Source organism: Abramis brama (assembly GCF_963993115.1).
Source record: "Abramis brama genome assembly, chromosome: 14".
NCBI lineage: Eukaryota > Metazoa > Chordata > Actinopteri > Cypriniformes > Leuciscidae > Abramis > Abramis brama.
The window spans coordinates 23,953,699-23,971,618 of NC_139976.1; positions in this window are offsets into that span (position 1 = coordinate 23,953,699).

Sequence of the window (17,920 nt, forward strand, 5' to 3'; positions counted from 1 at the left end):
GAGCGAGGATTTCGCAGAAACGTGTGATTTGCCACATTTGAAGAGGCTGACAGGCTCTGTAAGAACATACCTCACAATGGGGTAAAAGTTGCACCCCTGGGGGGCAGGAGATGCCCAATGTTGCCCCATTGACTTACTATGGGGAAGGAACGTCCCTTGAAACACACATGCTTTTCCTACTATGGTAAATTGCATAGGGACTTTGTATTGAATGTAGCTCTGGATCACAGTGTCATAGAGACAAGGGGGAGGGCTCATTTTACTCAGACGACCAATCAGTCTCTCAGGATCATTGTGAAGCTATCAAGCCACGCCCTAGCAACCATTTAGAGCCCCTTAGCAACAAGTTCCATAGACTTCCATTGAAAGAGTTCAAAGAGATATCTCCGGACTGAATTGTCATAGAAACATGGGGGTGGTCTCATTTGACTCGGGGCAGCAAACAGCCAATCATGAATCACTTCAACACTTCCAAGCCCCTCCCTAGCAACCATTGTCAAGCACCTTAGCAACCAAAATCCAAAGAGGGATATCTTCCATTCTGAATGTCACAGAGGCATGGGAGTTGGTTTATATCATTCATAGTGACAAGAAGCCTTTGGAGTTTCATGATTGGCAGCTGCCAAGCCACTCCCTAGCAACCAAACAGAGTACCCTAGCAACCAAAATCCAAAGAGGGATATCTTCCATTCTGAATGTCGCAGAGGCATGGGAGTTGGTTTATATCATTCATAGTGACAAGAAGCCTTTGGAGTTTCATGATTGGGAGCTGACAAGCCACTCCCTAGCAACCAAACAGAGTACCCTAGCAACCAAAATCCAAAGAGGGATATCTTCCATTCTGAATGTCGCAGAGGCATGGGAGTTGGTTTATATCATTCATAGTGACAAGAAGCCTTTGGAGTTTCATGATTGGCAGCTGACAAGCCACTACCTAGCAACCAAACAGAGTACCCTAGCAACCAAAATCCAAAGAGGGATATCTTCCATTCTGAATGTCGCAGAGGCATGGGAGTTGGTTTATATCATTCATACTGACAAGCAGCCTTTGGAGTTTCATGATTGGCAGCTGACAAGCCACTCCCTACCAACCAAACAGAGTACCCTAGCAACCAAAATCCAAAGAGGGATATCTTCCATTCTGAATGTCACAGAGGCATGGGAGTTGGTTTATATCATTCATACTGACAAGAAGCCTTTGGACTTTCATCATTGGCAGCTGCCAAGTAACTCCATAGCAACCAAACAGACTACCCTAGCAACCAAAATCCAAAGAGGCATATTTTCCATTCTGAATGTCACAGAGACATGGGAGTTGGTTTATATCATTCATACTGACAAGCAGCCTTTGGAGTTTCATGATTGGCAGCTGTCAAGCCACTCCCTAGCAACCAAACAGAGTACCCTAGCAACTAACATCCAAAGAGGGATATCTTCCATTCTGAATGTCACAGAGGCATGGAAGTTGGTTTATATCATTCATAGTGACAAGAAGCCTTTGGAATTGCATCATTGGCAGCTGCCAAGTAACTCCATAGCAACCAAACAGAGTACCCTAGCAACCAAAATCCAAAGAGGCATATCTTCCATTCTGAATGTCGCAGAGGCATGGGAGTTGGTTTATATCATTCATTGTGACAAGAAGCCTTTGGAGTTTCATCATTGGCAGCTGACAAGCCACTCACTAGCAACCAAATAGAGTACCCTAGCAACCGTTTAGCAAAACGTATATCTCTGCATCAGAACATCGTATAGAGATGGGGGTTGGCTCATTAGTTTCAGTTGGAAAACAGTCTGTAAATATCACCATGGTAACTGTGTATTCACACCCTAGCAACCGTTTAGAGCCACCTAGCAACCATATTGCAACATATAGAAGCCATATTTCAGCTCCACAACATCGTACAGACATGGTTGTTGGCTCGTATGCAATCATGTACAACACCCTAGCAACCGAGTGGCGAGTTTTGCCACTGCAAGCACCACTTCACATTTTCTTCAGGAAATGTACATTCTAGTTAGTGGTGCTTGCTGAAAGCAAGGCATCACTATTGTTATTGCTCATACTTATTAGTGGTGCTTTTTTAAAAGCATCACTATTGTTATTGCTCATACTTATTATTAGTGGTGCTTTTTTGAAAGCATCACTATTGTTATTGCTCATACTTATTATTCTTCTTCTTATTATTCTGGACAAAGTTTGGCGCGTAATGCGCCCCGCATCGTTTGTCTCAGACCCCTGAGTGAGGTGTCAAATCGACCGCCTCATTGAGGAGAGGTGTGCTATGACTTTTCTAAGCGATCGGGTGTACGATGTTCGCACAGCGGACGAAAAAGCGGCCAAAAAAGTCCCATTGACTTTACATTGGGAGTTCTAAAAATATTTGAATCCCAACCGACGTTTTCACACACACACACCACTCCAAAGGGCCTGACAGCCCTGCGTCTTTCCCTCTCTCTCTCCCTCAGAGGATTTATATTATCAAGCAGCCAATAAGTAATGGCCTAAAATCTTCATAGCCACACCCTAGCAACCAGTTTCAGCACCCTAGCAACCACTAAGAGCTCCCTAGCAACCACCCTAAACCAAAAAAAAATTTTTTTTACATTTTTTTGTATTTTTTAATGCAATATTACACTCGTGGCCTTGCGATATTGCTCCATGCTTGTGCCTATTCGACCATAGGCACGAGGCCGCAGGCCGAGTGCCGTACTGAAGGCACTCGTTATTAAAGATTTTAATAACTCTATAAAAACTCCATAGTAACCATCTTTGACAACTACCAACCACCTAGTAACACCATAGCAACTAAAAAAAATACCTTAGCAACCATCCTGAACACCCTAGCAACGTCTAGAAATGCTCTAGTAACCACCAAAAATACCGTAGCAACTACCCAGAACACCCTAGCAACTGTCTAGCAACCCCCCAGAACACCTAGCAACTGCCTAGCAACCACCCAGAACACCCTAGCAACGCCCTAGCATCCACCCAAAATACCATAGCAACTGCCTAGCAACACCATAGCAACCACCCAGAACACCCTAGCAACTGCCTAGCAACGCTCTAGCAACCACCCAGAATACCCTAGCAACTGCCTAGCAACCACCCAGAATACCCTAGCAACACCATAGCAACCACCCAGAATACCCTAGCAACCGCCTAGCAACACCATAGCAACCACCCAGAACAGCCTAGCAACCACCTAGCAACGCCCTAGCAACCACCAAGAATACCCTAGCAACCGCCTAGCAACCACCCAGTATACCCTAGCAACCGCCTAGCAACACCATAGCAACCACCCAGAACACCCTAGCAACTGCCTAGCAACGCCCTAGCAACCACCTAGAATACCCTAGCAACTGCCTAGCAACCACCCAGAATACCCTAGCAACCGCCTAGCAACACCATAGCAACCACCCAGAATACCCTAGCAACTGCCTAGCAACGCCCTAGCAACCACCAAGAATACCCTAGCAACCGCCTATTAACACCATAGCAACCACCCAGAATACCCTAGCAACCGCCTAGCAACACCATAGCAACCACCCAGAACAGCCTAGCAACCACCTAGCAACGCCCTAGCAACCACCAAGAATACCCTAGCAACCGCCTAGCAACCACCCAGTATACCCTAGCAACCGCCTAGCAACACCATAGCAACCACCAAGAATACCCTAGCAACCGCCTAGCAACCACCCATAATACCCTAGCAACTGCCTAGCAACGCCCTAGCAACCACTCAGAATACCCTAGCAACTGCCTAGCAACGCCAAGAATACCCTAGCAACCGCCTAGCAACCCCACAGAATACCCTAGCAACTGCCTAGCAACGCCAAGAATACCCTAGCAACCGCCTAGCAACCACTCAGAATACCCTAGCAACTGCCTAGCAACGCCAAGAATACCCTAGCAACCGCCTAGCAACCACCCAGAATACCTTAGCAACCGCCTAGCAACACCATAGCAACCACCCAGAATACCCTAGCAACCGCCTAGCAACACCCTAGCAACCACAAAGAACACCCTAGCAACTGCCTAGCAACGCCCTAGCAACCACCCAGAATACCCTAGCGACCGCCTAGCAACACCATAGCAATCACCCAGAATACCCTAGCAACTGCCTTGCAACGCCCTAGCAACCACCCAGAATACCCTAGCAACCGCCTAGCAACACCATATAAACCACCCAGAACACCATAGCAACCACACAGAACACCCTAGCAACCACCTAGCAAAGCCCTAGCAACCACACAGAACACCCTAGCAACACCCTAGCAACCACCTGAACAACATGAATAAGCCATATCTCAGCACCAGAACATCGTACAGACATGGATGTTGGCTCGTATGCAATAATGTATAACACGCTAGCAACCGAGTGGCGAGTTTTGCCACTGCAAGCACCACTTCACATTTTCTTCAGGAAATGTACATTCTAGTTATTATTATTATTTTTATTCTGGACAAAAGTTTGGCGCGAAACTCGCCCCGCACCGTTTGTCACAGACCCCTGAGTGAGGCGTCAAATCGACCGGCTCATTGAGGAGAGGTGTGCTATGACTTTTCTAAGCGATCGGGTGTACGATGTTCGCACAGCGGACGAAAAAGCGGCCAAAAAAGTCCCATTGACTTTACATTGGGAGTTCTAAAAATATTTGAATCCCAACCGACGTTTTCACACACACACCACTCCAAAGGGCCTGACACCCCTGCGTCTCTCCCTCTCTCTCTCCCTCAGAGGATTTATATTATCAAGCAGCCAATAAGTAATGGCCTAAAATCTTCATAGCCACACCCTAGCAACCAGTTACAGCACCCTAGCAACCACTAAGAGCTCCCTAGCAACCACCCTAAAACAAAAAAAAAATATTTTTTAATTTTTTTTTATTTTTTAAAGCAATTTTACTCTCATGGCATTGCGATATCGCTCCATGCTTGAGCCTATTCGGCCATAGGCACGAGGCCGCAGGCCGAGTGCCGTACTGAAGGCACTCGTTATTAAAGATTTTAAGAACTCTATAAAAACTCCATAGTAACCATATTTGACAACTACCAACCACCTAGTAACACCATAGCAACTAACAAAAATACCTTAGCAACCACCCTGAACACCCTAGCAACGTCTAGAAATGCTCTAGTAACCACCAAAAAACTCTAGCAACCACCCAGAACACCCTAGCAACTGCCTAGCAACCACCCAGAACACCTAGCAACTGCCTAGCAACCACCCAGAACACCTAGCAACTGCCTAGCAACCACCCAGAACACCTAGCAACCACGTAGAACACCCTAGCAACTGCCTAGCAACGCCCTAGCATCCACCCAGAATACCATAGCAACTGCCTAGCAACCCCATAGCAACCACCCAGAACACCCTAGCAACTGCCTAGCAACGCCCTAGCAACCATCCAGAATACCCTAGCAACTGCCTAGCAACGCCCTAGCAACCATCCAGAATACCCTAGCAACACCATAGCAACCACCCAGAATACCCTAGCAACGCCCTAGCAACCACCCAGAATACCCTAGCAACCGCCTAGCAACACCATAGCAACCACCCAGAACACCCTAGCAACCGCCTAGCAACTGCCTAGCAACCACTAAGAATACCCTAGCAACCACCCAGAATACCCTAGCAACCGCCTAGCAACACAATAGCAACCACCCAGAATACCCTAGCAACCGCCTAGCAACACCATAACAACCACCCAGAACACCCTAGCAACTGCCTAGCAATGCCCTAGCAACCATCCAGAATACCCTAGCAACCACCTAGCAACATCATAGCAACCACCCAGAATACCCTAGCAACTGCCTAGCAACGCCCTAGCAACCATCCAGAATACCCTAGCAACACCATAGCAACCACCCAGAATACCCTAGCAACTGCCTAGCAACGCCCTAGCAACTACCCAGAATACCCTAGCAACCGCCTAGCAACACCATAGCAACCACCCAGAACACCCTAGCAACCGCCTAGCAACTGCCTAGCAACCACTAAGAATACCCTAGCAACCACCCAGAATACCCTAGCAACCGCCTAGCAACACCATAGCAACCACCCAGAATACCCTAGCAACTGCCTAGCAACCGCCTAGCAACCACCCAGAATACCCAAGCAAACGCCTAGCAACACCATAGCAACCACCCAGAACACCATAGCAACCACCCAGAACAACATGAATAAGCCATATCTCAGCACCAGAACATCGTACAGACATGGTTGTTGGCTCGTATGCAATCATGTATAACACCCTAGCAACCGAGTGGCGAGTTTTGCCACTGCAAGCACCACTTCACATTTTCTTCAGGAAATGTACATTCTAGTTAGTGGTGCTTTTTTAAAAGCATCACTATTGTTATTGCTCATACTTATTATTCTTCTTCTTTTTCTTATTATTCCGGACAAAAGTTTGGCGCGTAACTCGCCCCGCACCGTTTGTCACAGACCCCTGAGTGAGGTGTCAAATCGACCGGCTCATTGAGGAGAGGTGTGCTATGACTTTTCTAAGCGATCGGGTGTACGATGTTCGCACAGCGGACGAAAAAGCGGCCAAAAAAGTCCCATTGACTTAACATGGGGAGTTCTAAAAACATTTGAATCCAAACCGACATTTTCACACACACAGACTCCAAAGGGCCTGACACCCCTGCGTCTCTCCGTCTCTCTCTCCCTCAGAGAATTTATATTATCAAGCAGCCAATAAGTAATGGCCTAAAATCTTCATAGCCACACCCTAGAAACCAGTTACAGCACCCTAGCAACCACTAAGAGCTCCCTAGCAACCATCCTAAACCAAAAAAAATAAATTTGTACATTTTTTTGTATTTTTTAAAGCAATATTACACTCGTGGCCTTGCGATATCGCTCCATGCTTGTGCCTAATCGGCCATAGGCACGAGGCCGCAGGCCGAGTGCCGTACTGAAGGCACTCGTTATTAAAGATTTTAATAACTCTATAAAAACTCCATAGTAACCACATCTTTGACAACTACCAACCACCTAGTAACACCATAGCAACTACCAAAAATACCTTAGCAACCATCCTGAACACCCTAGAAACGTCTAGAAACGCTCTAGTAGATCATATAAACACAAAGGTGGTCTCGTTTCACTCAGGGCATCAAATGGCCAATCATGAATCACCTCAACACTTCCTAGCCCCTCCCTAGCAACCATTGTCGAGCACCTTAGCAACCAAAATCCTAGAGGGATATCTTCTATTCTGAATATGACAGAGGCATGGGAGTTGGTTTATATCATTCATACTGAAAAAGCAGCCTTTGGAGTTTCAGCATTAGCAGCTGCCAAGCCACTCCATAGCAACCAAACAGAGTACCCTAGCAACTATTTAGCAAGACCTATATCTCTGTATCAGAGCATCGTATAGAGATGGGGGTTGGTTTATAAAATTCATAGTGACAAGAAGCCTTTGGAGTTTCATGATTGGCAGCTGCCAAGCCACTCCCTAGCAACCAATCAGAGTACCCTAGCAACCAAAATCCAAAGAGGGATATCTTCCAGTCTGAATGTCACAGAGGCATGGGAGTTGGTTTATATCATTCACAGTGACAAGAAGCCTTTGCAGTTTCATCAGTGGCAGCTGTCAAGCAACTCCATAGCAACCAAACAGAGTACCCTAGCAACCAAAATCCAAAGAGGGATATCTTCCATTCTTAATGTCACACAGGAATGGGAGTTGGTTTATATCATTCATAGTGACAAGAAGTATTTGCAGATTTATCATTGGCAGTTGCCAAGTAACTCCATAGCAACCAATCAGAGTACCCTAGCAACCAAAATCCAAAGAGGGATATCTTCCATTCTGAATGTCACACAGGCATGGAAGTTGTTTTATATCATTCATAATGACAAGCAGCCTCTGGAGTTTCATGATTGGCAGCTGTCAAGCAACTCCATAGCAACCAAACAGATTACCCTAGCAACCAAACTCCAGAGAGGGATATCTTCCATTCTGAAGGTCACAGAGGCATGGGAGTTGGTTTATATCATTTATACTGACAAGAAGCCTTTGGAATTGCATCATTGGCAGCTGCCAAGCCACTCCCTAGCAACCAAAAAGAGTACCCTAGCAACCAAAATCCAAAGAGGGATATCTTCCATTCTGAATGTCACAGAGGCATGGGAGTTTGTTTATTTCATTCATAGTGACAAGAAGCCTTTGCAGTATCATCAGTGGCAGCTGTCAAGCAACTCCATAGCAAGCAAACAGAGTACCCTAGCAACCAAAATCCAAAGAGGGATATCTTCCATTCTGAATGTCGCAGAGGCAAGGTAGTTGGTTTATATCATTCATATTGACAAGCAGCCTATGAGTTTCATGATTGGCAGCTGCCAAGACACTCCCTAGCAACCAAACAGAGTACCCTAGCAACCAAAATCCAAAGAGGGATATCTTACATTCTGAATGTCACAGAGGCTTGGGAGTTGGTTTATATCATTCATAGTGACAAGAAACCTTTGCAATTGCATCATTGGCAGCTGCCAAGTAACTCCATAGCAACCAAACGGAGTACCCTAGCAACCAAAATCCAAAGAGGGATATCTTCCATTCTGAATGTCACAGAGGCATGGGAGTTGGTTTATATCTTTCATACTGACAAGAAGCCTTTGGAATTTCATCATTGGCAGCTGCCAAGTAACTCCATAGCAACCAAAGAGAGTATCCTAGCAACCGTTTAGCAAAACGTATATCTCTGCATCAAAACATAGTATAGAGATGGGACTTGGCTCTTTTGACTAAATCATGGTAAACTATGGTAAATCAACCTTGAATCATAGTAAATCATACTAAAACATGGTAAATCATGGTATACTATAGTAAATCATAGTACACTATGGTAAATCGTGGTAAATCATGGTAAACTATGGTAAATCATGCTAGAATCATAGTAAATCATACTTGAACATGGTAAATCATGGTATACTATAGTAAATCATGGTAAACTATGGTAAATCATGGTAAACTATGGTAAATCATGGTAAACTATGATAAATCATGCTAGAATCAGTAAATCATAATTGAACATGGTATATCATGGTATACTATAGTAAATCATGGTATACTATAGTAAATCATGGTAACCTATGGTAAATCGTGGTAAATCGTGGTAAACTATGGTAAATCATGGTAAACTATGGTAAATCATGCTAGAATCAGTAAATCATACTTGAACATGGTAAATCATGGTATACTATAGTAAATCATGGTAAACTATAGTAAATCGTGGTAAATCATGGTAAACTATGTTAAATCATGCTAAAATCAGTAAATCAGACTTGAACATGGTAAATCATGGTATACTATAGTAAATCATGGTAAACTATGCTAAATCGTGGTAAATCATGGTAAACTATAGTAAATCATGGTAAACTATGGTAAATTATGCTAGAATCAGTAAATCATACTTGAACATGGTAAATCATAGTATACTATAGTAAATCATGGTAAACTATGGTAAATGATCCTAGAATCATAGTAAATCATACTAAAACATGGTAAATCATGGTATACTATAGTAAATCATAGTAAACTATAGTAAATCGTGGTAAATCATGGTATACTATAGTAAATCATGGTAAACTATGGTAAATCATGGTAAACTATGATAAATCATGCTAGAATCAGTAAATCATACTGGAACATGGTAAATCATGGTATACTATAGTAAATCATGGTAAAGTATGGTAAATCGTGGTAAATCATGGTAAACTATGGTAAATCATGCTAGAATCAGTAAATCATACTTGAACATGGTAAATCATGGTATACTATAGTAAATCATGGTAAAGTATGGTAAATCGTGGTAAATCATGGTAAACTATGGTAAATCATGCTAGAATCAGTAAATCATATTTGAACATGGTAAATCATGGTATACTATAGTAAATCAGGGTAAACTATGGTAAATCGTGGTAAACTATGGTAAATCATGCTAGAATCAGTAAATCATACTTGAACATGGTAAATCATGGTAAACTATGGTAAATCGTGGTGAACTATGGTAAATCATGGTAAACTATGGTAAATCATGGTAAACTATGATAAATCATGCTAGAATCATAGTAAATCATACTTGAACATGGTAAATCATGGTATACTATAGTAAATCATGGTAAACTATGGTAAATCATGGTAAATCATGCTAGAATCAGTAAATTATAATTGAACATGGTAAATCGTGGTATACTATAGTAAATCATGGTAAACTATAGTAAATCGTGGTAAATTGTGGTAAACTATGGTAAATCATGCCTGAATCAGTAAATCATACTTGCACATGGTAAATCATGGTATACTATAGTAAATCATGGTAAATAGGGATGCACCGATGCATCGGCTGAACATCGGTAACGGCCGATATTTGCCTCGTTAACTGCCATCGGCCATCGGGAAATAAAAATGACATTCGCCGATGTCACATGGGCGTCAGTTTGGTTTGATATGCTGGGGACAGAGACGCATTCGGAAGTGCATTTTCAGAAGTGCTGGTTACAATGACGCATTTATTTTATTTTTTTTCTATGAGAAAACTCCTTTTCTCGAGAAAAGAACGACCATGGTGTGTAGCAGAAAAAGCGGCGGAGTATGCACGATCCGCAAGTGCTGAAGACGTTCTGCACGGCTTTGATGGGTGCGCAGGAGGGCACAAATGGGCGGCGACCGCTTCTTCCAGTGGCGGGAGCTTTTCCCTCAGCGCCGTCAACAGATAGAGCGTTAACTGCACACACCGCCGCCGACTTGAGCTGCAAAGAAGCTCTGGCCTCCCTGTCAAGGACGCTTGTCAAAAAGTACGGGGAAGCTTGACCGCTCTGAATAGTGAGTGACAGCGCGCGCGCCGTCGGGCGGGGCTCTCTCTCTCTCTCTCTCTCTCTCTCGCAGAAGAGCGCGTGCGCGCTTAAAATTTAATATTTTGGTATGAACATTCACCCGTGTTTTTTCCCTCATAAATGCGAACACGAAAAATAAAATGAATATTATAATGTTTTTTTTGTTGGGTCAGACAATGATTACCACATTTCTCTCTCATATTGCTCCTCATAACAACTGAAAAAGAACTTATAAATAAGGTTATAACTGTCAACCAGAAAGTGACATTAAAGGTTTTTTTTGTTTCATAAATTGGTCTGATTGAATTTGTGCTCATTCTAGGATAGTGTGATCAAGAGCCGAAAGACTTGTATGTTTCCGTGGCACAAAAGGAATAAATAACAAAAAGAAAAAACATCGGCATCGGCATCGGCCATCGGCCAAGTTGTTATGTTAAACATCGGTATCGGTATCGGCCCAGAATTTCCCAATCGGTGCATCCCTAATGGTAAACTATGGTAATTAGTGGTAAATCGTTGTAAATCATGGTAAACTATGGTAAATCATGCTAGAATCAGTAAATCATACTTGAACATGGTAAATCATGGTATACTATAGTAAATCATGGTAAACTATGGTAAATCATGGTAAATCATGGTAACTATGATAAATCATGCTAGAATCAGTAAATTATACTAGAACATGGTAAATTGTGGTATACTATAGTAAATCATGGTAAACTATGGTAAATCATGCTAGAATCAGTAAATCATACTTGAACATGGTAAATCATGGTATACTATAATAAATCATGGTAAACTATGGTAAATCGTGGTAAATCATGGTAAACTATGATAAATCATGCTAGAATCAGTAAATCATACTTGAACATGGTAAATCCTGGTATACTATAGTAAATTATGGTAAACTATGGTAAATCGTGGTAAATCATGGTAAACTATGGTAAATCATGCTTGAATCAGTAAATCATACTTGAACATGGTAAATCATGGCATACTATAGTAAATCATGGTAAACTATAGTAAATCGTGGTAAATCATGGTAAACTATGGTAAACACCTTAGCAACTGCCTAGCAACCACACTGAATACCCTAGCAACCACTTAGCAACGCCCTAGCAACCACCCAGAATACCTTGGAAACCTCCCAGAACACCATAGCAACCACCTAGTAAAACCCTAGCAACCGTGCCGAATTTTGCCACTGCAAGCACCACTTCACATTTTCTTCAGGAAATGTACATTCTAGTTAGTGGTGCTTTTTTAAAAGCATCACTATTGTTATTGCTCATACTTATTATTCTTCTTCTTTTTCTTATTATTCCGGACAAAAGTTTGGCGCGAAACTCGCCCCGCACCGTTTGTCACAGACCCCTGAGTGAGGCGTCAAATCGACCGGCTCATTGAGGAGAGGTGTGCTATGACTTTTCTAAGCGATCGGGTGTACGATGTTCGCACAGCGGACGAAAAAGCGGCCAAAAAAGTCCCATTGACTTTACATTGGGAGTTCTAAAAATATTTGAATCCCAACCGACGTTTTCACACACACACCACTCCAAAGGGCCTGACACCCCTGCGTCTCTCCCTCTCTCTCTCCCTCAGAGGATTTATATTATCAAGCAGCCAATAAGTAATGGCCTAAAATCTTCATAGCCACACCCTAGCAACCAGTTACAGCACCCTAGCAACCACTAAGAGCTCCCTAGCAACCACCCTAAAACAAAAAAAAAATATTTTTTAATTTTTTTTTATTTTTTAAAGCAATTTTACTCTCATGGCATTGCGATATCGCTCCATGCTTGAGCCTATTCGGCCATAGGCACGAGGCCGCAGGCCGAGTGCCGTACTGAAGGCACTCGTTATTAAAGATTTTAAGAACTCTATAAAAACTCCATAGTAACCATATTTGACAACTACCAACCACCTAGTAACACCATAGCAACTAACAAAAATACCTTAGCAACCACCCTGAACACCCTAGCAACGTCTAGAAATGCTCTAGTAACCACCAAAAAACTCTAGCAACCACCCAGAACACCCTAGCAACTGCCTAGCAACCACCCAGAACACCTAGCAACTGCCTAGCAACCACCCAGAACACCTAGCAACTGCCTAGCAACCACCCAGAACACCTAGCAACCACGTAGAACACCCTAGCAACTGCCTAGCAACGCCCTAGCATCCACCCAGAATACCATAGCAACTGCCTAGCAACCCCATAGCAACCACCCAGAACACCCTAGCAACTGCCTAGCAACGCCCTAGCAACCATCCAGAATACCCTAGCAACTGCCTAGCAACGCCCTAGCAACCATCCAGAATACCCTAGCAACACCATAGCAACCACCCAGAATACCCTAGCAACGCCCTAGCAACCACCCAGAATACCCTAGCAACCGCCTAGCAACACCATAGCAACCACCCAGAACACCCTAGCAACCGCCTAGCAACTGCCTAGCAACCACTAAGAATACCCTAGCAACCACCCAGAATACCCTAGCAACCGCCTAGCAACACAATAGCAACCACCCAGAATACCCTAGCAACCGCCTAGCAACACCATAACAACCACCCAGAACACCCTAGCAACTGCCTAGCAATGCCCTAGCAACCATCCAGAATACCCTAGCAACCACCTAGCAACATCATAGCAACCACCCAGAATACCCTAGCAACTGCCTAGCAACGCCCTAGCAACCATCCAGAATACCCTAGCAACACCATAGCAACCACCCAGAATACCCTAGCAACTGCCTAGCAACGCCCTAGCAACTACCCAGAATACCCTAGCAACCGCCTAGCAACACCATAGCAACCACCCAGAACACCCTAGCAACCGCCTAGCAACTGCCTAGCAACCACTAAGAATACCCTAGCAACCACCCAGAATACCCTAGCAACCGCCTAGCAACACCATAGCAACCACCCAGAATACCCTAGCAACTGCCTAGCAACCGCCTAGCAACCACCCAGAATACCCAAGCAAACGCCTAGCAACACCATAGCAACCACCCAGAACACCATAGCAACCACCCAGAACAACATGAATAAGCCATATCTCAGCACCAGAACATCGTACAGACATGGTTGTTGGCTCGTATGCAATCATGTATAACACCCTAGCAACCGAGTGGCGAGTTTTGCCACTGCAAGCACCACTTCACATTTTCTTCAGGAAATGTACATTCTAGTTAGTGGTGCTTTTTTAAAAGCATCACTATTGTTATTGCTCATACTTATTATTCTTCTTCTTTTTCTTATTATTCCGGACAAAAGTTTGGCGCGTAACTCGCCCCGCACCGTTTGTCACAGACCCCTGAGTGAGGTGTCAAATCGACCGGCTCATTGAGGAGAGGTGTGCTATGACTTTTCTAAGCGATCGGGTGTACGATGTTCGCACAGCGGACGAAAAAGCGGCCAAAAAAGTCCCATTGACTTAACATGGGGAGTTCTAAAAACATTTGAATCCAAACCGACATTTTCACACACACAGACTCCAAAGGGCCTGACACCCCTGCGTCTCTCCGTCTCTCTCTCCCTCAGAGAATTTATATTATCAAGCAGCCAATAAGTAATGGCCTAAAATCTTCATAGCCACACCCTAGAAACCAGTTACAGCACCCTAGCAACCACTAAGAGCTCCCTAGCAACCATCCTAAACCAAAAAAAATAAATTTGTACATTTTTTTGTATTTTTTAAAGCAATATTACACTCGTGGCCTTGCGATATCGCTCCATGCTTGTGCCTAATCGGCCATAGGCACGAGGCCGCAGGCCGAGTGCCGTACTGAAGGCACTCGTTATTAAAGATTTTAATAACTCTATAAAAACTCCATAGTAACCACATCTTTGACAACTACCAACCACCTAGTAACACCATAGCAACTACCAAAAATACCTTAGCAACCATCCTGAACACCCTAGAAACGTCTAGAAACGCTCTAGTAGATCATATAAACACAAAGGTGGTCTCGTTTCACTCAGGGCATCAAATGGCCAATCATGAATCACCTCAACACTTCCTAGCCCCTCCCTAGCAACCATTGTCGAGCACCTTAGCAACCAAAATCCTAGAGGGATATCTTCTATTCTGAATATGACAGAGGCATGGGAGTTGGTTTATATCATTCATACTGAAAAAGCAGCCTTTGGAGTTTCAGCATTAGCAGCTGCCAAGCCACTCCATAGCAACCAAACAGAGTACCCTAGCAACTATTTAGCAAGACCTATATCTCTGTATCAGAGCATCGTATAGAGATGGGGGTTGGTTTATAAAATTCATAGTGACAAGAAGCCTTTGGAGTTTCATGATTGGCAGCTGCCAAGCCACTCCCTAGCAACCAATCAGAGTACCCTAGCAACCAAAATCCAAAGAGGGATATCTTCCAGTCTGAATGTCACAGAGGCATGGGAGTTGGTTTATATCATTCACAGTGACAAGAAGCCTTTGCAGTTTCATCAGTGGCAGCTGTCAAGCAACTCCATAGCAACCAAACAGAGTACCCTAGCAACCAAAATCCAAAGAGGGATATCTTCCATTCTTAATGTCACACAGGAATGGGAGTTGGTTTATATCATTCATAGTGACAAGAAGTATTTGCAGATTTATCATTGGCAGTTGCCAAGTAACTCCATAGCAACCAATCAGAGTACCCTAGCAACCAAAATCCAAAGAGGGATATCTTCCATTCTGAATGTCACACAGGCATGGAAGTTGTTTTATATCATTCATAATGACAAGCAGCCTCTGGAGTTTCATGATTGGCAGCTGTCAAGCAACTCCATAGCAACCAAACAGATTACCCTAGCAACCAAACTCCAGAGAGGGATATCTTCCATTCTGAAGGTCACAGAGGCATGGGAGTTGGTTTATATCATTTATACTGACAAGAAGCCTTTGGAATTGCATCATTGGCAGCTGCCAAGCCACTCCCTAGCAACCAAAAAGAGTACCCTAGCAACCAAAATCCAAAGAGGGATATCTTCCATTCTGAATGTCACAGAGGCATGGGAGTTTGTTTATTTCATTCATAGTGACAAGAAGCCTTTGCAGTATCATCAGTGGCAGCTGTCAAGCAACTCCATAGCAAGCAAACAGAGTACCCTAGCAACCAAAATCCAAAGAGGGATATCTTCCATTCTGAATGTCGCAGAGGCAAGGTAGTTGGTTTATATCATTCATATTGACAAGCAGCCTATGAGTTTCATGATTGGCAGCTGCCAAGACACTCCCTAGCAACCAAACAGAGTACCCTAGCAACCAAAATCCAAAGAGGGATATCTTACATTCTGAATGTCACAGAGGCTTGGGAGTTGGTTTATATCATTCATAGTGACAAGAAACCTTTGCAATTGCATCATTGGCAGCTGCCAAGTAACTCCATAGCAACCAAACGGAGTACCCTAGCAACCAAAATCCAAAGAGGGATATCTTCCATTCTGAATGTCACAGAGGCATGGGAGTTGGTTTATATCTTTCATACTGACAAGAAGCCTTTGGAATTTCATCATTGGCAGCTGCCAAGTAACTCCATAGCAACCAAAGAGAGTATCCTAGCAACCGTTTAGCAAAACGTATATCTCTGCATCAAAACATAGTATAGAGATGGGACTTGGCTCTTTTGACTAAATCATGGTAAACTATGGTAAATCAACCTTGAATCATAGTAAATCATACTAAAACATGGTAAATCATGGTATACTATAGTAAATCATAGTACACTATGGTAAATCGTGGTAAATCATGGTAAACTATGGTAAATCATGCTAGAATCATAGTAAATCATACTTGAACATGGTAAATCATGGTATACTATAGTAAATCATGGTAAACTATGGTAAATCATGGTAAACTATGGTAAATCATGGTAAACTATGATAAATCATGCTAGAATCAGTAAATCATAATTGAACATGGTATATCATGGTATACTATAGTAAATCATGGTATACTATAGTAAATCATGGTAACCTATGGTAAATCGTGGTAAATCGTGGTAAACTATGGTAAATCATGGTAAACTATGGTAAATCATGCTAGAATCAGTAAATCATACTTGAACATGGTAAATCATGGTATACTATAGTAAATCATGGTAAACTATAGTAAATCGTGGTAAATCATGGTAAACTATGTTAAATCATGCTAAAATCAGTAAATCAGACTTGAACATGGTAAATCATGGTATACTATAGTAAATCATGGTAAACTATGCTAAATCGTGGTAAATCATGGTAAACTATAGTAAATCATGGTAAACTATGGTAAATTATGCTAGAATCAGTAAATCATACTTGAACATGGTAAATCATAGTATACTATAGTAAATCATGGTAAACTATGGTAAATGATCCTAGAATCATAGTAAATCATACTAAAACATGGTAAATCATGGTATACTATAGTAAATCATAGTAAACTATGGTAAATCGTGGTAAATCATGGTATACTATAGTAAATCATGGTAAACTATGGTAAATCATGGTAAACTATGATAAATCATGCTAGAATCAGTAAATCATACTGGAACATGGTAAATCATGGTATACTATAGTAAATCATGGTAAAGTATGGTAAATCGTGGTAAATCATGGTAAACTATGGTAAATCATGCTAGAATCAGTAAATCATACTTGAACATGGTAAATCATGGTATACTATAGTAAATCATGGTAAAGTATGGTAAATCGTGGTAAATCATGGTAAACTATGGTAAATCATGCTAGAATCAGTAAATCATATTTGAACATGGTAAATCATGGTATACTATAGTAAATCAGGGTAAACTATGGTAAATCGTGGTAAACTATGGTAAATCATGCTAGAATCAGTAAATCATACTTGAACATGGTAAATCATGGTAAACTATGGTAAATCGTGGTGAACTATGGTAAATCATGGTAAACTATGGTAAATCATGGTAAACTATGATAAATCATGCTAGAATCATAGTAAATCATACTTGAACATGGTAAATCATGGTATACTATAGTAAATCATGGTAAACTATGGTAAATCATGGTAAATCATGCTAGAATCAGTAAATTATAATTGAACATGGTAA